General features: G+C 45.6%; 1 long non-coding RNA gene across 1 annotated transcript; it reads left to right on the top strand.

Annotated features, from left to right (window-relative positions):
• Positions 1-3923: 3923 nt before the first annotated feature.
• Positions 3924-13167, top strand: LOC118553916 (uncharacterized). Its single transcript, XR_004926270.2, has 3 exons — positions 3924-5218; positions 5378-5491; positions 12416-13167. It is a non-coding gene; the product is annotated as an uncharacterized LOC118553916 (long non-coding RNA).
• Positions 13168-14997: the final 1830 nt, after the last annotated feature.

Raw genomic sequence — 14997 nt, 5'->3', positions numbered from 1 at the left:
AGAGAGTAGGAAGTGATCATGAACCCAGCAGGGGTTTCGAGGGAGACTGAAGGCCAGAGACTCTAGGTTGCTGTTCTTACCTATTGCCTGGTACAATTGCAGGATCTCAGAGATGGTAAAAGACTCAGAGTGTTTAAAGTGTTGTTAAAAACTGAAGGCGTTTTGGAAGATGTCAAGAAAAAGGGTAAGATCCAACTAAACCCAAGTACCCTAGGCTGCTCGCACTCAACATGAAAAACAGGTCCCAGAGTGGTACTTAAAGAAGAGAGAGATTCTGGAAAAGAAGGTATCATAAGCACAGGTTCATAAACTTCCTTTTCTATCCTGCCCAAAATACCCAAAAAGAAAAATCCATGCTGAGATATCCTGCAGAAATCCCTGAATTTCAAGAATAAGGAAAGATGCCTACAAGTATCCAAAAAATAATCCCATCACCTCCAAAAGAATAATAAATCTGACTGGCCCAACAATGAAGATCATACTAAAAGGGACAGAATGGTTTTTAAAAAAATTTCCATTAAGGGGCGCCTGGGTGGCTCAGATGATTAAGCGTCTGCCTTCGGCTCAGGTCATGATCCCAGGGTCCTGGGATCGAGTCCCACATTGGGCTCCCTGCTCCTTGGGAGCCTGCTTCTCTCCTCTCTCTCTCTCTCATGAATAAATAAATAAATAAAATCTTTAAAAAAAAATTTCCATTAAGGTCAAGAAGGCAATGGTCTCTGCTGAGCCATTACTCAACATTACGGAATGCATTCTATTATTGTATACCTGGATCATCCAAGAGAATCACCTAAATAACCATCACAAGTAAGAAAAACATCCTATTCACAAAAGCCCAGTCACTGTTTTGACTCAAGATGGGACCCAAGCACACTCATATTTGTTTTCTGCCTCTGGATATCCCAGTAATATTACAGTAAAGGAATTTTTTTATATAAATCCACAACCATGAAGAGAACTCAGAGGAAACCATCAGCGGATGAGAAAGTTCAACAGATTCCAGAAAGTTATTGGCAGAATGGTATCTAATGAAGGGAAGTGGAGTCACCACAAGCAGGAAGAGGCAGAAAGGGGACTGAGGCTTGGAGGAGTGTGACTGGTTGAGCAGATGCTCAGCCCAGGAGCCAGGCAGGATGGAAGCCCAAGACCAGGGCAATTAACTAAAAGTCTGTCAGTGACTAGTCAGGCCCTCCTTCCACTACGACCAGCAGCAGCACCAGAAAGGCAAAGGGAAAGATGCAAGGGGTGTTGTTTAACAGATTTGTGAGTTTGGAGCTCAGAGCAGATGTCTGGCCTAAAGAAAGAAACATGGTCATCAGCATTAAATATTTAAACTCCCTGGCACTGAAATCACCTAGAGCTCGAGAGTAGACAAAGGAGAACGGAGGACCAAGTCCTCAGTAACCCTAATAATTTGAGGGTCAACCGATTTGGAGAAGTAGGGAAAGAGAACAAAAAGGAGGGAACTGTGAGGTGGGAGGGATCCTAGGAAGGAGTGGTGCCTCAGCAGCCAAACAAGGAGAATATTCCAAGAAGCAGGACAACAGAGATGAGTGCTGCTGAGAAGTTTGGTGCAATAAGAGCAAAGAAGTGGCCAGAAGATTTGGCAACATCGAGGTAGATATTGACCTAGACAAGAACACTTTCCTTTGTGTTGGAGCAGAAAGGCAGACCTTGGCTGACTGGTACACGGTGTGAATAAGGAATTGGAGACAGGCTGTATAGAGAACTCTTTCCAGAAGTTTAGTTTAAAATGGAGCAGAGAAATTGACAGTAGCTGAAAAAGTTACTGTTATTGATACTAGAGCAAATCTGCCTGCTAATGGGGAAGGATTCTGAAAAAGGAGAGTGAAGATGTAGCAGAGGAGACAGCTGTGCAGGTGGAGGAATTGGCCTTCGGTGGGGGAGAGACACTTTTCCCAAGTAACTGGAGGACAGGAGAGGTTGCTACTACAAATACAATTTGGTTGTAGAATTGGGGGTTCGCATCTGATGACTTTTTCTTTAGCTAAGAGAGAATAGGGGAAATTAGAGGAGAAACATGAAAATATGAGTCACCTGAATCCTTGCAAAATTGATCCGTTGGGAGTAAATTATCTCCAATAGCATCTGGTAGGATGTCTTACATAGAGCAAACTCAGTAAGCCGAGCTGAGTATCTCAAGGGAATCTGGAAATTTCTGACTGGTGTAGAAATTTGAACAGAAATTTGCACAGCAGATCCCCAAAATTTATGAGAGAGGGGGAGAGTTTGAAACATTAGTGAGAATTTTAGGGACAAGAGGAAGTACTTTTTCCAGAAGTTTTTATCTTAGAGGCATAAGCAAAAAACAGAGATGGAAATTTATTTGGCTGAATTGGTGAATGTCACAGTAGAAGGCTTTTTTTTTTCTTTTTTTAAGATTTTATTTATTTGTCAGGGAGAGAGAGAGAGCACAAGCAGGGGGAGCAGCAGGTTCCCCACTGAGCAAGGAGCCCAATGGCGGACTCGATCCCAGGACCCTGGGATCATGACCTGAGCTGAAGGCAGATGCTTAACCAACTGAGCCATCCAGGCGTCCCCAGTAGAAGGCTTCTTTTCTTTTCTTTTTTTTTTTATTATTATGTTATGTTAGTCACCATTCAGTATTTCATTAGTTTTTGACATAGTGTTCCATGATTCATTGTTTGCGAATAACACCCAGTGCTCCTTGCAATATGTGCCCTCCTTAATACCCATCACCGGGCTAACCACCTCCTCCCCTAGAAGTAGAAGGCTCCTAAGCGAAACTAAAATATGCCTAACTTCCAAAGTCGGTGACAAGTTATGTAAGGTATTCCTTGAATGAGCCCTTTCTATTGCTTCCTGTTGCCTTAGCATTTCTCAGAAAACTCTTTTGGGCCTATTTTCTATAAGCTAGATAGTATATGGTTTAAGTCTCTCCTTCTCTCGCCCCACTTACCACCTTGATCACAAGTTTCCTTTGCTGTAACCAATATAGGCTCTGGGGAGGCCTTTTAAGAGCACAGAGATCTAGGACATTTCAGTTTTCTTTTAAAGTAATAGTTTCCTGGGGCGCCTGGGTGACCCAGGCGGTTAATTGGCTGCCTTCGGCTTGGGTCATGATCCCGGGGTCCTGGGCTGAGTCTGCATGGAGCTCCTTGCTCAGCGGAGAGTCGGCTTCTCCCTTTTTCTCTCACTCTGCCTCTCCCCCTGCGTGTGCACTCGCTCTCTCTCTCAAATAAATAAATAAAATCTTTAAAAAAAAATTTTTTTTTTAAACCAAAGTAATAGTTCCCAGGGGCACCGGGGTGGTTCAGTCCGGTAAGCATCTGCCTTCCTCTCAGGTGATGATCCCAGGGTGCTGGGATCGAGCCCCACACCTTTGGCCATAGTACACCTTCCCCAGTTCGCCTCCCTTATCAGGCCCCTCCCACACCTCCTGGCTCCTCATAGAAGCTGGAGGAGTTGCTCTGAAGCTGGAGGAGTTGCTCTGAGCCCAAGGCAGCCCAAACCTTTCCCAAAACGACCAAACGTGAAAACCACCACGGTGGACAGGTGAGTGGCGGACAGGTGGATAGAGTAGTGAATGGCTACGCAGTGACGCACAATTTCATTTTGAAAAGCGGCAATCTGGGGCAAGAACAATAGAAGCAGAAAAAGGAACGTTATACAGGATCCAATTCCCTGACTTCTATGTGATCAATTTCAGATCTAACCTTGTGTAGCCCTCAAAGGAGGAAAGGTCATAGCTGTGGAGAATCTGGTGCAATTCCAGTTCTCCCAGTCCAGGGAGCAGAGGAGATCCGGATGCTGTTAAAACAAGCACAGAGCTGCCCGAGGCCGCCGGAGCAATCTGCTCCTCCCACCCGCAGGCGGCGCTGTGGGAGCCCAGTTCACGCGCAGGAAAGGCAACGTTCCCAGGATGCCCTGCGTATCTCCAGGGCGACGGCCGCCACGGGACGGAGCTGACGGGCGCAGGCGCAGGCCCAACCCCCGGGGCGGCTGCTGGAGCGGCCGCTGGACCGACCAGACCGCGCCAGTCGCACTAAGCGGCCGCACTACGCCGGGCGGGGGCGGCGGCGGCGGCTGGGCCCGGGGACGGGGCAATGTGCGCCCGGCGGAAGCCTGGTCTCCGCCCGGAGACCATCCCGGGGGCGGGACCGGCGGCTCGGCCCGGGGTCTCGGACCACGCAGACGCTGCAGGAGCCGTCGGGTGTGAGCGGTGACGTCTCGGCCGGGCAGAGGCGGTTGCCCGCGGTCGCAGGAGGGCAGCCGGCCGGGGCGGTCCGGGCCGGTAGGGGGCGCCGGCCGGGCCGGTCGGACGATGACATCAGCCTGAGCTCGCGCTCTGGGGTCCGGAGAGGGCGGTGCAGGCACATTCGTGCGCTCAGCCCAGGACTAAGTTCCATGAAGCAGAGACTGATTTTTTTCTCGTTACCCATCGAGTGTATGGCCTCAGTGGGCGCTCTCCGAACGCTCGGTGAATCAGTCAATGAATTAATGAAAGAGTCCTGCTCATAGCCACTGATTCTGTCGTCAGCCCCGGGCGCTCTGAGTGTCGCAGTTTCCCTGAAGCTCAGCTTGCATGTTGGTGAGGTGCAGAGTGGGAGAAAGAGGAGCAGAGGAGATTATGGCTGAGAAAAGGAAATAAGTCCCATAGGGGGACATAGGATAGTACAATTCTAAGTCGCAGTCTTGACTAGGCCCTGTCACTTTAACAACAGTTCTTTAGAAAATGCTAATGATGGTCGCAACTCTTTAGTTTGAAGTTTTTCAAAGAACCCCCAGGGGTGACAGTAATTCAGTTTCCTGATGCTTAGCCTAATTTGAAACAACGTTTCCAAAAACATGACTATTTCCTACTGCTTTTTTCACTAACGCAAAAAATACATATATATATTAAAAATAGAATCCTTAGTGACCATAATCTAACGCCCTCATCTTATGGGTGAGGAAAGTGACTTACAGAGAGGTCGAAGTGATTTGCTCTAGGTGACTGATAATACTTGTGTTCCTTGAGTTTCAGTTCCATGCTTTCCTTCCTCTCCTTCAACAAATATCTGTTGGGACTCCTTTCTTTTAACAAGTATTAATAATATTCTTCTCTTGGATTGTGGCTATCTAATCAAGCTCCTGTTCCACATTTTTCAAGTTATTAGGAAGCTATAGGACATTTTCCGTATTCCTCTTCGTCACCTTCTAGGGGAAGTGATATTTTGATTTTCTGGTGCTACAGGTAATTGATGTTCTCTCATTTCTTTCTGACATTTGGAATGTGTTCTTGGGGCAAATAATCCGTTTTCAATTTAAATTTCACGTTTAGTGGAGTGAAACAGTACCAAATGTAGAAGTCTCTGCAGATGTAACCTTCTGTATTTCTTTCTCACAAACACAGGTGTTTTAAAGACACTCCCAGAAAGTGTTGAAGACAGTTCTGTGCATACTTTATCGTGCAGTGCTATACCTTGTTGACGTGACTACATGCTATAGTACGTGACTGTGTCCTATGGTATGTACTTAAATGTTCATTTAATTGAATCAAACTATGCATTTCAGGTTGTGTTTCTCCAGTTAGAAATGAGGGTCTGTGGCAGTTCCACTGACTGACTCCCTTATGAGTCCCCCCACGACACACATACTCTTCTTATGAAACGAGAACCTACGTATTCAATATTCCACCTCTGCCAGGGTGTAAATCTGGTTTGTGTGAAGTGAATGTTGACTTGTGGAAGGAGGACCAGCAACATCATCACAAGCTCTTCCTGTAATTATGTCACCAAAGCCTTGCCTGTCTTACATACTGAAAAGTCTGGCTCCTCAAGATCCATGTCAGAACCCCTTGCGTGATATGAACAAACGTGGAAGTTTTCTAAACATTTCTGATGAGGACAGGCGTGAAGCCGTCCTGAGACTAAAGCAGGTGTGTTTGTGGGCCCGGGTGGCAGGGTCTTTGATGATGTAGCCATCTATTTCTAAGCACAGGAGGAGGAGAATCTGGATGAGCATAAAAAGGAACTTTTCACGGGGCACGTGGGTGGTTCGGTCAGTTAAGTGTCTGACTCTTGATTTTGGTTTGGGTCATGATATCAGGGTTGTGAGATTGAGCCCTGCATTGGGCTCCGTATTCAGCGTGGAGCCTGCTTGGGGTTCTCGCTCTCTCTACCCCTCCCCCCATGCCTGCGCGCTCTCGCTCTCTCTCTCTCTCTCTCAAGAAAAAAAGAAGGAACTTTCCACACGTTATGGGGAATATTTACGAGACTGATCTCTGTAGGCCTGATGTGTTTTTTGTTGAAAATGAGAGTAATTCATGAAATCAAAGACCAAGCGAGTCTCAGCAATTCATCCATTCTTTCCGTTTGCTGTTTGGCCAGACTTTATTGAGACGTCCAGCTTCTTTATCAGGATTCCCTGATCCACCCCTCCAATGACTTTTAAAGTCACATATTTATTTTTGAGTCACTTGCTGTTGAAGATTCAGCAGTGATTCAGTAAGTCATCCACATAGGAGTGAAAGAGCGTAAATGTACAGGAAATTATCCCCTTTCTCCAGCCGCTTAGAGTTTTCATGCAGGGAGAAGAGAAAATGCCTGCAATTTTACTATTTGAAAATCATGTCATAACTTTTTTATTCAGTGAGAATGACTTACATGGGGGAAAACACTCTCTTTCCTGCTGGGTAGGATGAGGAAGGATGTGGCCCTAAGAACTGCTCAACCAACATATGGAAGCAGAACTGAGAGACCGGGAAACCTCTTCCTTTACCTTATTTGAGCCCTGGGTTAAACTATGCCTGAACTTATACCACCCCTGGCTCTCCAGTTAAGTGAACCAGAGACAGCTCCCTCTTGTTTAAAATGTCTGGGAGTTGAGTTTTCTCTTACAAAATAAAGAGTCCGAAGAGACATGGAAATTGTTGACAGAAGGGGGTTTGCAGAGACTAAAATGTGGAATTGGCTGCAGAGAGAAAGTGGAGTGGAGGGAAGTCATTAATGTCCTGGTCTGAGAAGTTGACCGTCTTCACTAGGTAGTAACCGTCACCTGTTGAATCCTGGGGCTCAGACCATGTACCTACTAGTATGTAGCACTGGGGCTTGGGGGGTAGAAAGAATGTTCAGGTGTTGCAGCTTGCTTGTTTCGGCCCTCAGTAAGTTTCTAGAAAAAAAAGAGACAGCTTTAGGCTGTCAGGACCTTTATACTTTTCAAGAATACAGGACAGTTGTTTTGTAGAATGTTTTGTAGAATGTGGGTGAGCCTGATGTATCTTCAGGATTAGGTTCGGATTGTTTGTCTTTGGAGGGATAGCCAGGGAGCGGTGCTGTGTTCTCACTGCATCTTATTGGGTAGCACAGGATTTCAGTTCGTTCCATTACTGATGATGTTCACCTGGATCATTTAATTACACTAATATCTGCCAGAGTTCTCCACGGTGAAGTTGCTTTTTTCTTCTTTGTAATTATTAAATATGTGGTGATTTTGTGGGGATGTACTTTGAAACCATGTAAATATCCCACTCCTCATCAAATTTTTCATTTATTTAGCTATATATATTTTTTTAAAGACTATTTATTTGACAGCGAGAGACACAGCGAGAGAGGGAACACAAGCAGGGGGAGTGGGAGAGGGAGAAGCAGGCTTCCCGCTGAGCAGGGGGCTTGATGTGGGGCTCGATCCCAGGACCCTGGGTCATGACCCAAGCCGAAGGCAGACGCTTAACCGACTGAGCCACCCAGGTGCCCCAACTTAACTATATATTTTGTATCTATATGGACTCATAGTTTCCTATTCTCATTTTATCCAGTGGTTTATAAGCCTTTCCTATCAGTATTTATTGCGATACTCAAATTATCCCAAGTTTGGCCTGAAGGGGCCCCCTCTTACACAGGCATCTGTGTCCTTTTGACCCGTTCCCATCATTCTCGAGCAACCTCCTTTGTTCTCTGGCACATGTTGTTCCAGGCGCATCTTCTGTTTTCCCTGTCTGAGCGCTGGAGCTGGACATTTCCACAAGGAGCCCTGGTTCCTTATAGTGGGCAGTGGATTAGAAGCCAAGATCTGGTGTTAGGTGTGCTCATTGCTACCCGAGTATTGCTACTCCCAGGCCTCTCAGTGGCTTGTGCGAGGACATGCATACGTATAACACACACATGTTCACATGTGCACTCATTTCCCTTTCTCTTTTTAAAAATGCCTGCCCAGCAGCACTGCCAATTCCGATGTGACACCACAGTGTCCTTTCCAGTTTTGTCCCTTCTCATATTTGTAACTCTGTCTCAGACAGTAAGAAGCTTTGCACCCATTATCCTTAATATATTTATTTATCTGACCGGTCCCCCTGTATGTAACCCATCTCACGTGGCCACTGCCACTCCCTGCCCTGAGCGAATGCCCTCCTGGCCTCCCCCTGCAGCTTTAAGGCTCTGCTCCGGCCGCCCCACTCCCCTCCCATCCCCCGCTGGTGTGGATGCTTTCCTTACTGGGCTCCATTTAATGATTTTGGAACGGGGTGGTTCAGGAAAGGAAGGGAAGAGAAAGAGGAAGGCAAGGAGAAGGCAGTGACAGTTCATGGAAATGGGTTAGTTGACAAAAGGAATCAATGTGGAAGTAGAAAAGATACACCGGAGATAATGTAATATGCAAGTGGCTATATGACTGAAATTAATCCCAGAAGTGAATCTAGAGTTATAGATTTGGGAATCATTTCAATAAGGGTGATTCTAATGCTATAAAATGAGGAGTAGTTAGGGGCGCCTGGGTGGCTCGGTTGAGCGTCCGACTCTTGATCTCAGCTCAGGTCATGATCTCAGGGTCATGAGATCGAGCCCCGCGTTGTTGGGCTCTGAGCTCAGCAGAGAGTCTGCTTGAGATTCTCTTTCTCTCCCTCTGCCCCTCCACCTGCTCGCACGCTCTCTCTCTGTCTCAAATAAATAAATAGATCTTTAAAAAAAATTCGGAGTAGTTCACTGGGATCGTAAACATCAACAGCAAAGCGTGACAGCCACGAGCGGACATTTGGAAAGCACCAGGTCAAAGGACAGCAGCAGGAAGGAAAGCAGTCCCATGCGTTGGACAGGCGCTGATCCGGCCAGGTACCGCCCCTGCCCTCGAGAACGCACAGTCTCGTGGGCAGAGAGAGGAATGCCCGGGCAGATCCGGACAGTGGAATGAGCGCCAGGCCAGAGGGAAAGCACCAGGGGAGGGCAGCACACACGGAGGGCACTTGACTGGAACTGGAGGGGCCAGGGAAGCTGTCCCAGAGAAACCGACTTCTCAGCTGAGCCTTGACCCCATGACAAGGGGAGGGCTGCTGCCCAAGTAGACTAGAAGTTGATAAAAATGCAGGCTGGATAGGCTAACAGAGCCAGGGAGGAAAGGAATGTTCCTTTTCCACAAAGGGGTCCGTGTGTGGTCCATGAAAGAAGGCAGTTTGGGAAGGAAGCAGGTAAGACTCTCAGGGGCGCCTGGCTGGGCTCGGTCGGTAGAGCCTGCAACTCTTGGTCTGGGGTCATGAGTTCGAGCCCCACGTTGGGTGTAGAGATTACTTAAATAAATAAAAACTTAGGGCGCCTGGGTGGCTCAGTCATCAAGCGTCTGCCTTCGGCTCAGGTCATGATCCCAGGGTCCTGGGATCGAGCCCCGCATCGGGCTCCCTGCTCGGCGGGAAGCCTCTCCCTGTGTCTCTCTCTGTCAAATAAATAAAAAAGAACGAAAAGAAAGCTCTAAATAAATAAATAAATGAAAACTTAAAAAAAAAAAAAAGATTCACACATGAGACGGCGGCGCCCCTCCGTCGGCGCCTCCCGGACCATGCGCCAGGTTCCTCACTGTGCCCTGGCATCTGCTTCCTAAACTACACCCGGCCATTTCCTCCACTCCTCTCTGGGACTGTGCTGTCCGGCCTCTTAGAGGGAGAACGGCGGGAACTGCCCTTTGGTTCGGAGCAGAATGACTGTTCGGTTACTTGGGTTAGATGCTGCTGAGAACTGTTAGCTGCGGTGTGCCTGAGAGCAGCCCTCCCGGGGCGGTGTTTCTGCTACGACCCTAAACACCATAACGTATCCACCGCACCCGGCTTCTTAGTCACGTGGGCAGTGTGCCGATGGTTTTACTCTCCCTCCCTGGCACCCCTGGGTCCTCAGGTTGTTAGGTTTTCGTTTTGATTTTCTCTCTCCCAGTGTCTTGTGCGGTTGATAAAATATGGGAATTCCAGCACCCCTCAAGGTGCTTTTGGACATAAAGTTGGAGGAAACGAATCGACCTCATGGTGGCCTCTCTGTGTAGACTCTGATAGTCCCAAACCAGACTTGATATCCCAGACTGAAATGGGGCGAGAGCCACTTCTTCTTTGGGGATGGAGGAGCATGGAGATAGAAAAGGCAGTTAACTCCGATGCCGGTAAGCATGTGGGTTTGAAGAGCATCAGAGCGTGGCTGGTTTGGGTGTAAGAGCACCTACGTCTGAGACTCCGCATAGAGATCATACAAGTCCCTTTTCTTAGTCTCCTTGGCGTGGTGGTGGCCTTGGGGTTTGGGAAATGAAAGTGACTGAACTAGAGGAGAAGAGCACATTGCTCTTCTAGATAGGAATAAAAGATGCTGGTTTGTTCACTGACTGATTTATAAAGCTGATATCAAAAAAGGACAAAAACCCTAAAACGTGACCAAGACTTCATCTCTAGAGATAAGCTGAAGGTAGAGTTCCCCTTCAAAGGCAACTGATGCTTTTTCGTATATACGATATATCATATATCATATCAGTGCCATGGTCAAATTGTAATTTACATTTAGAAACGTGGACATACACTGTACTTTTGTTTTTGTTTTTGTTTTTTAATGTTTGGGGTTTCTGCCACTGATTTCTGAGAAGTTAAAACGTTCAGTAAAGTGTTGAAGTTAAATATGTCACATCATAAAAGAAGATTCTGCAAAACATTATATTGGTTTCACTTATGGCTTTATTTCTCAGGAGCAAACAAACCAAGACTTTCAAAAAGATCACTAGGCTTCTAACTATACGTTGAGGAAGAACTACCTGTAAGCATACACAGTTAACTCCCCTAGTCTAAGAGTGAAAGACATCCGGTTATTCACCAATTTAATGAGAGTTCTAAACTGTCAAATAGATTTTTTTAAAAGATTTTACTTATTTATTTGTTTGTTCATTTGTTGTTTTAGAGCAGGGGAGAGGAGCAGAGGGAGAGGGATGAGCAGACTCTGAGCTGAGTGTGGAGCCTGATGTGGGACTCGATTTCACAATCCTGATATCACCACCCTGAGATCACAGCCTGAGCTGAAACCAAGAGCTGGATGCTCAACCAACTGAGCCACCCAGGTGTCCCTGTCAAATAGATTTTTTAAAATAATACATAAGATGGGAATTTTGTTTGTTTTTGTTTTAGATTTTATTTATTGATTTGTCAGAGCACAAGCAGGGGGGCAGCAGGCAGAGGGAGAGGGAGAAGCAGGCTCCCCGAGGAGCAGGAAGCCCGATGCGGGACTCAATCCCAGGACTCTGGGATCATGACCTGAGCCGAAGTCAGATGCTTAACTGACTGAGCCACCCAGGCGTCCCAAGACGGGAATTTTGGATATTATATCTTAGTTGATGTTGGTCTGAGTCATGGAGATGGTTCTGTAGGTACCTAAATAAAGCAGTGAAGCCCAGAGGTGGGACTTATAGTGTCCTATTAGATTATCTAATCAGATACTGGACAAGTTTGGATCCTGATGTGATCCCTTTCTCACTGTCCAGTGCTGTTCTCTCCTGAACTTAGCAGTATGTAGACTTCTCTGATTTCAGCCTTCAAGACCTTTCTGTGATAAAAATTAAATCAGCTCCAGGAAAGCCATGATAATAGTGCAGACTACGTCTTGCCTTAACACCTAACTCAGTTTGATCCCTTGACATCTGTTCCTTTGAGAACACCACTGGCCATATCCAGGTATCATGTGCCTCAGCCAATACAGGGTTCCTTGGAAAACGGAGCTGTTTCTCAGTGAACTCTCTTCATTCAAGAAGCTCTTTTATCCTTTTCCTAGACTCCTCTCTCAATTCTGTCCTCTTTTTATTTTTTATTTTTTTAAAGATTTTTAATTTATTTATTTGACAGAGAGAGAGACAGCGAGAGAGGGAACACAAGCAGGGGGAGTGGGAGAGGGAGAAGCAGGCTCCCGGCCTAGCAGGGAGCCTGATGCGGGACTCGATCCCAGGATCCTGAGATCATGACTTGAGCCGAAGGCACACACTTAACGACTGAGCCACCCAGGTGCCCCAATTCTGTCCTCTTTTTAAAAAATTTTCTTGCCTTTAGTTATGAAACTAAAATAAGTCTTATCCCAAAGTCTTCCTCTGGCACCAGTAACAAGCTGAAGATGTGACAGTAACATAGTTGAGAGGACCTGACATGTCTGGTTCCATTTTCTCTCTTTCTTTATAGGGTATCTGCCACATCACAGGCTGCTTTACTGATCCTGGACTTCCTGGTGTCCTTATTCTGATGGCCCTATACCTCGGTACATCAAGTATGTCTTCAGGATCAATGCCAATAATAATCTGGGGACGAAGTTAACAACCTCCCTGAGGTTCAGGGAGCTGAATCCTTGTGGCTGCAACTTACGTAGGTCCTAGAATGGAGAAGTCAGTCACCTTCTCTTGCACAATGTGCTTTGGAGAAGATCAGGTAGCCATAGTCCAGAATACACAGATTTTCCAAGTCAGAATTCAAAGGCAAGGGAAGAATTCTATACAAACGCCGACTGAACAACCACTCAGGTTACTTAAGTATATGAGGATATGCACAGATCCATCTCCAGAATTACGCATGCAAGGATTCTACCCAGAGACCTGGCACACAAAACCCACAGCTCCCCAGGGACACCAGGGTGGCTCAGTTAAGCATCTGCCTTTGGCTCAGATCATGATCCAGGGTCCTGGGATCGAGCCCCACATCGGGCTCAGCAGGGAGCCTACCGCTCCCCCTGCTTGTGCTTGCTCTTCTCTCTGACAAATAAAATAAAAATCTTAAAAACCTATAGCTCCCCAGATCAAAAGATACCAGCCTAAAATACTCCCTTTGTCTTGCTGGCATTTCAGTACAGTTGGCAAAAAATCATTAAAAAATACAACACTGTACAAAACAAAAAAACCTATTCTTTCTTTCAAGTTAGACAAAGCTTTCTGAAGCACGTATGTTGTCCAATTGTGCTATGCTTTGTAAAACATTACTAATTTAATAACAGATGTTTGATAACCTTAACCTGTCCATGCTTCAGCTTTAACATGGTTGATAATAGTTTCCTTACGTACGAGGTACAAGTGTCAAGCTTAAAATTTAAATACCATTTTGTTTACAAGGTTACTTTCAGGGATGTATCCAAGTACTGTGAAAATGGAAGAGAGCTTATTGTCTTATGATCCCTGCATAGTTATACAGCAGAAATAATAGGGCTTATCCAAAAGTCTCCAAGGAATTTCAGAATATTTTGATTGACCAACTGGAGAAACCATAGCTCATTTGAAAACTGAACACCTACTGAATATGTTTCTCTTTAGAGCTTTTCATACAATGACAATGAGATCAGTTTTTATAACAATGTAATTCACCTAAATGCAGTTTTTTTAGATCAAGACATGCTGATTTTTAAAAATTACCAACTATTTCATGTTGCTTAAAACCACAGAAGTGAAATATCTATAGGACTTAAATCACCATTATTATTATTTTTTAAAAGATTTTATTTATTTATTCATGAGAGACAGAGAGAGAGAGAGAGGCAGAGGGAGAAGCAGGCTTCCAAGGAGCAGGGAGCCCGATGCGGGACTCGATCCCAGGACCCTGGGATCATGACCTGAGCTGAAGGCAGACGCTTAACCATCTGAGCCACCCAGGCGCCCTCACCATTATTATTATTATTATTATCATTATTTTATTATTATTTTGATGGGCAGCAAAACAAGGTTTATTGAGCTATAGTAAAGTGATAGTACAAAGCTCCTGAAGAGGGAGGGGACCTGAGAGGGTTGCCCTAAATCACCATACTATTTTTGTGTGTGTGAGAAGTTTTTTTTTTTTTTTAAAGTACAGTTGACACACTATGTTACATTTGTTTCAGGTGTACAAGCTTCTGCAGTTTTTATTTTTATTTTTTCTTTTAAAGATTTTATTTATTTATTTGACAGAGAGAGAGATAGTGAGAGCAGGAACACAAGCAGGGGGAGTGGGAGAGGGAGAAGCAGGCTTCCCACTGAGCAGGGAGCCTGATGAGGGGCTCGATCCCAGGACCCTGGGACCATGACCCAAGCCGAAGGCAGATGCTCAACAACTGAGCCACCCAGGTGCCCCTGCAGTTTTATTTTTTAAAAGATTTATTTTATTTTAATTTTATTATTTGAGAGAGAGAGAGAGCAGGGGGAGGGGCAGAGGGAGAGACAGAATCTCAAGCAGACTCCGTGCTGAGCACAGAGCCCGACTCAGTGTTCAGTCCCATGACCCAGAGATCACGACCTGAGCTGAAACCAAGAGTCAGATGCTTAACTGACTGAGCCACCCAGGTGCCCCTACTTTTGTGGCTTAAAAAAAAAGCCACAATAAATCATTCCATATTAAAATATCAAGGAGCATCAAGCTTGTGAAAGTAACTTTCTCATTTACCAGTGGCCAAAGACTCCCCTCATTGGAAATGACCGTAAACTCAGATGGGTTTTCTTTATTGGCTATCAGTAGCTAATTAGCTCTAGTGGACATCTCACCAGAGTAGTAAGAATAAAGTGATGGACCAAATCCCTGAGTGGGCTGATTTGGTGCATCAAGCCCATGGCTATAGGTTTGTTTTTTCAACAGAATTCTTTAGAGATTATGTAAAAATACCATCTACAGAGTGGGTATTAGATTTGAGCACTAGATGGCAACACTGCAAAATCCGTTCCTTTCACAGGGAACCTTCCTTTTCTACTTTGCTTCAGGAGACACAGGGCCAGGGATTGCCCAACTCAAAGGAGTATGTTATTGACTGAAAGTCT

This window comes from Halichoerus grypus, chromosome 12 (genome assembly GCF_964656455.1).
Source record: "Halichoerus grypus chromosome 12, mHalGry1.hap1.1, whole genome shotgun sequence".
Taxonomy (NCBI): domain Eukaryota; kingdom Metazoa; phylum Chordata; class Mammalia; order Carnivora; family Phocidae; genus Halichoerus; species Halichoerus grypus.
Note: the sequence above shows the minus strand (reverse complement) of the source record. Positions and strands in the feature narration are given on the sequence as shown.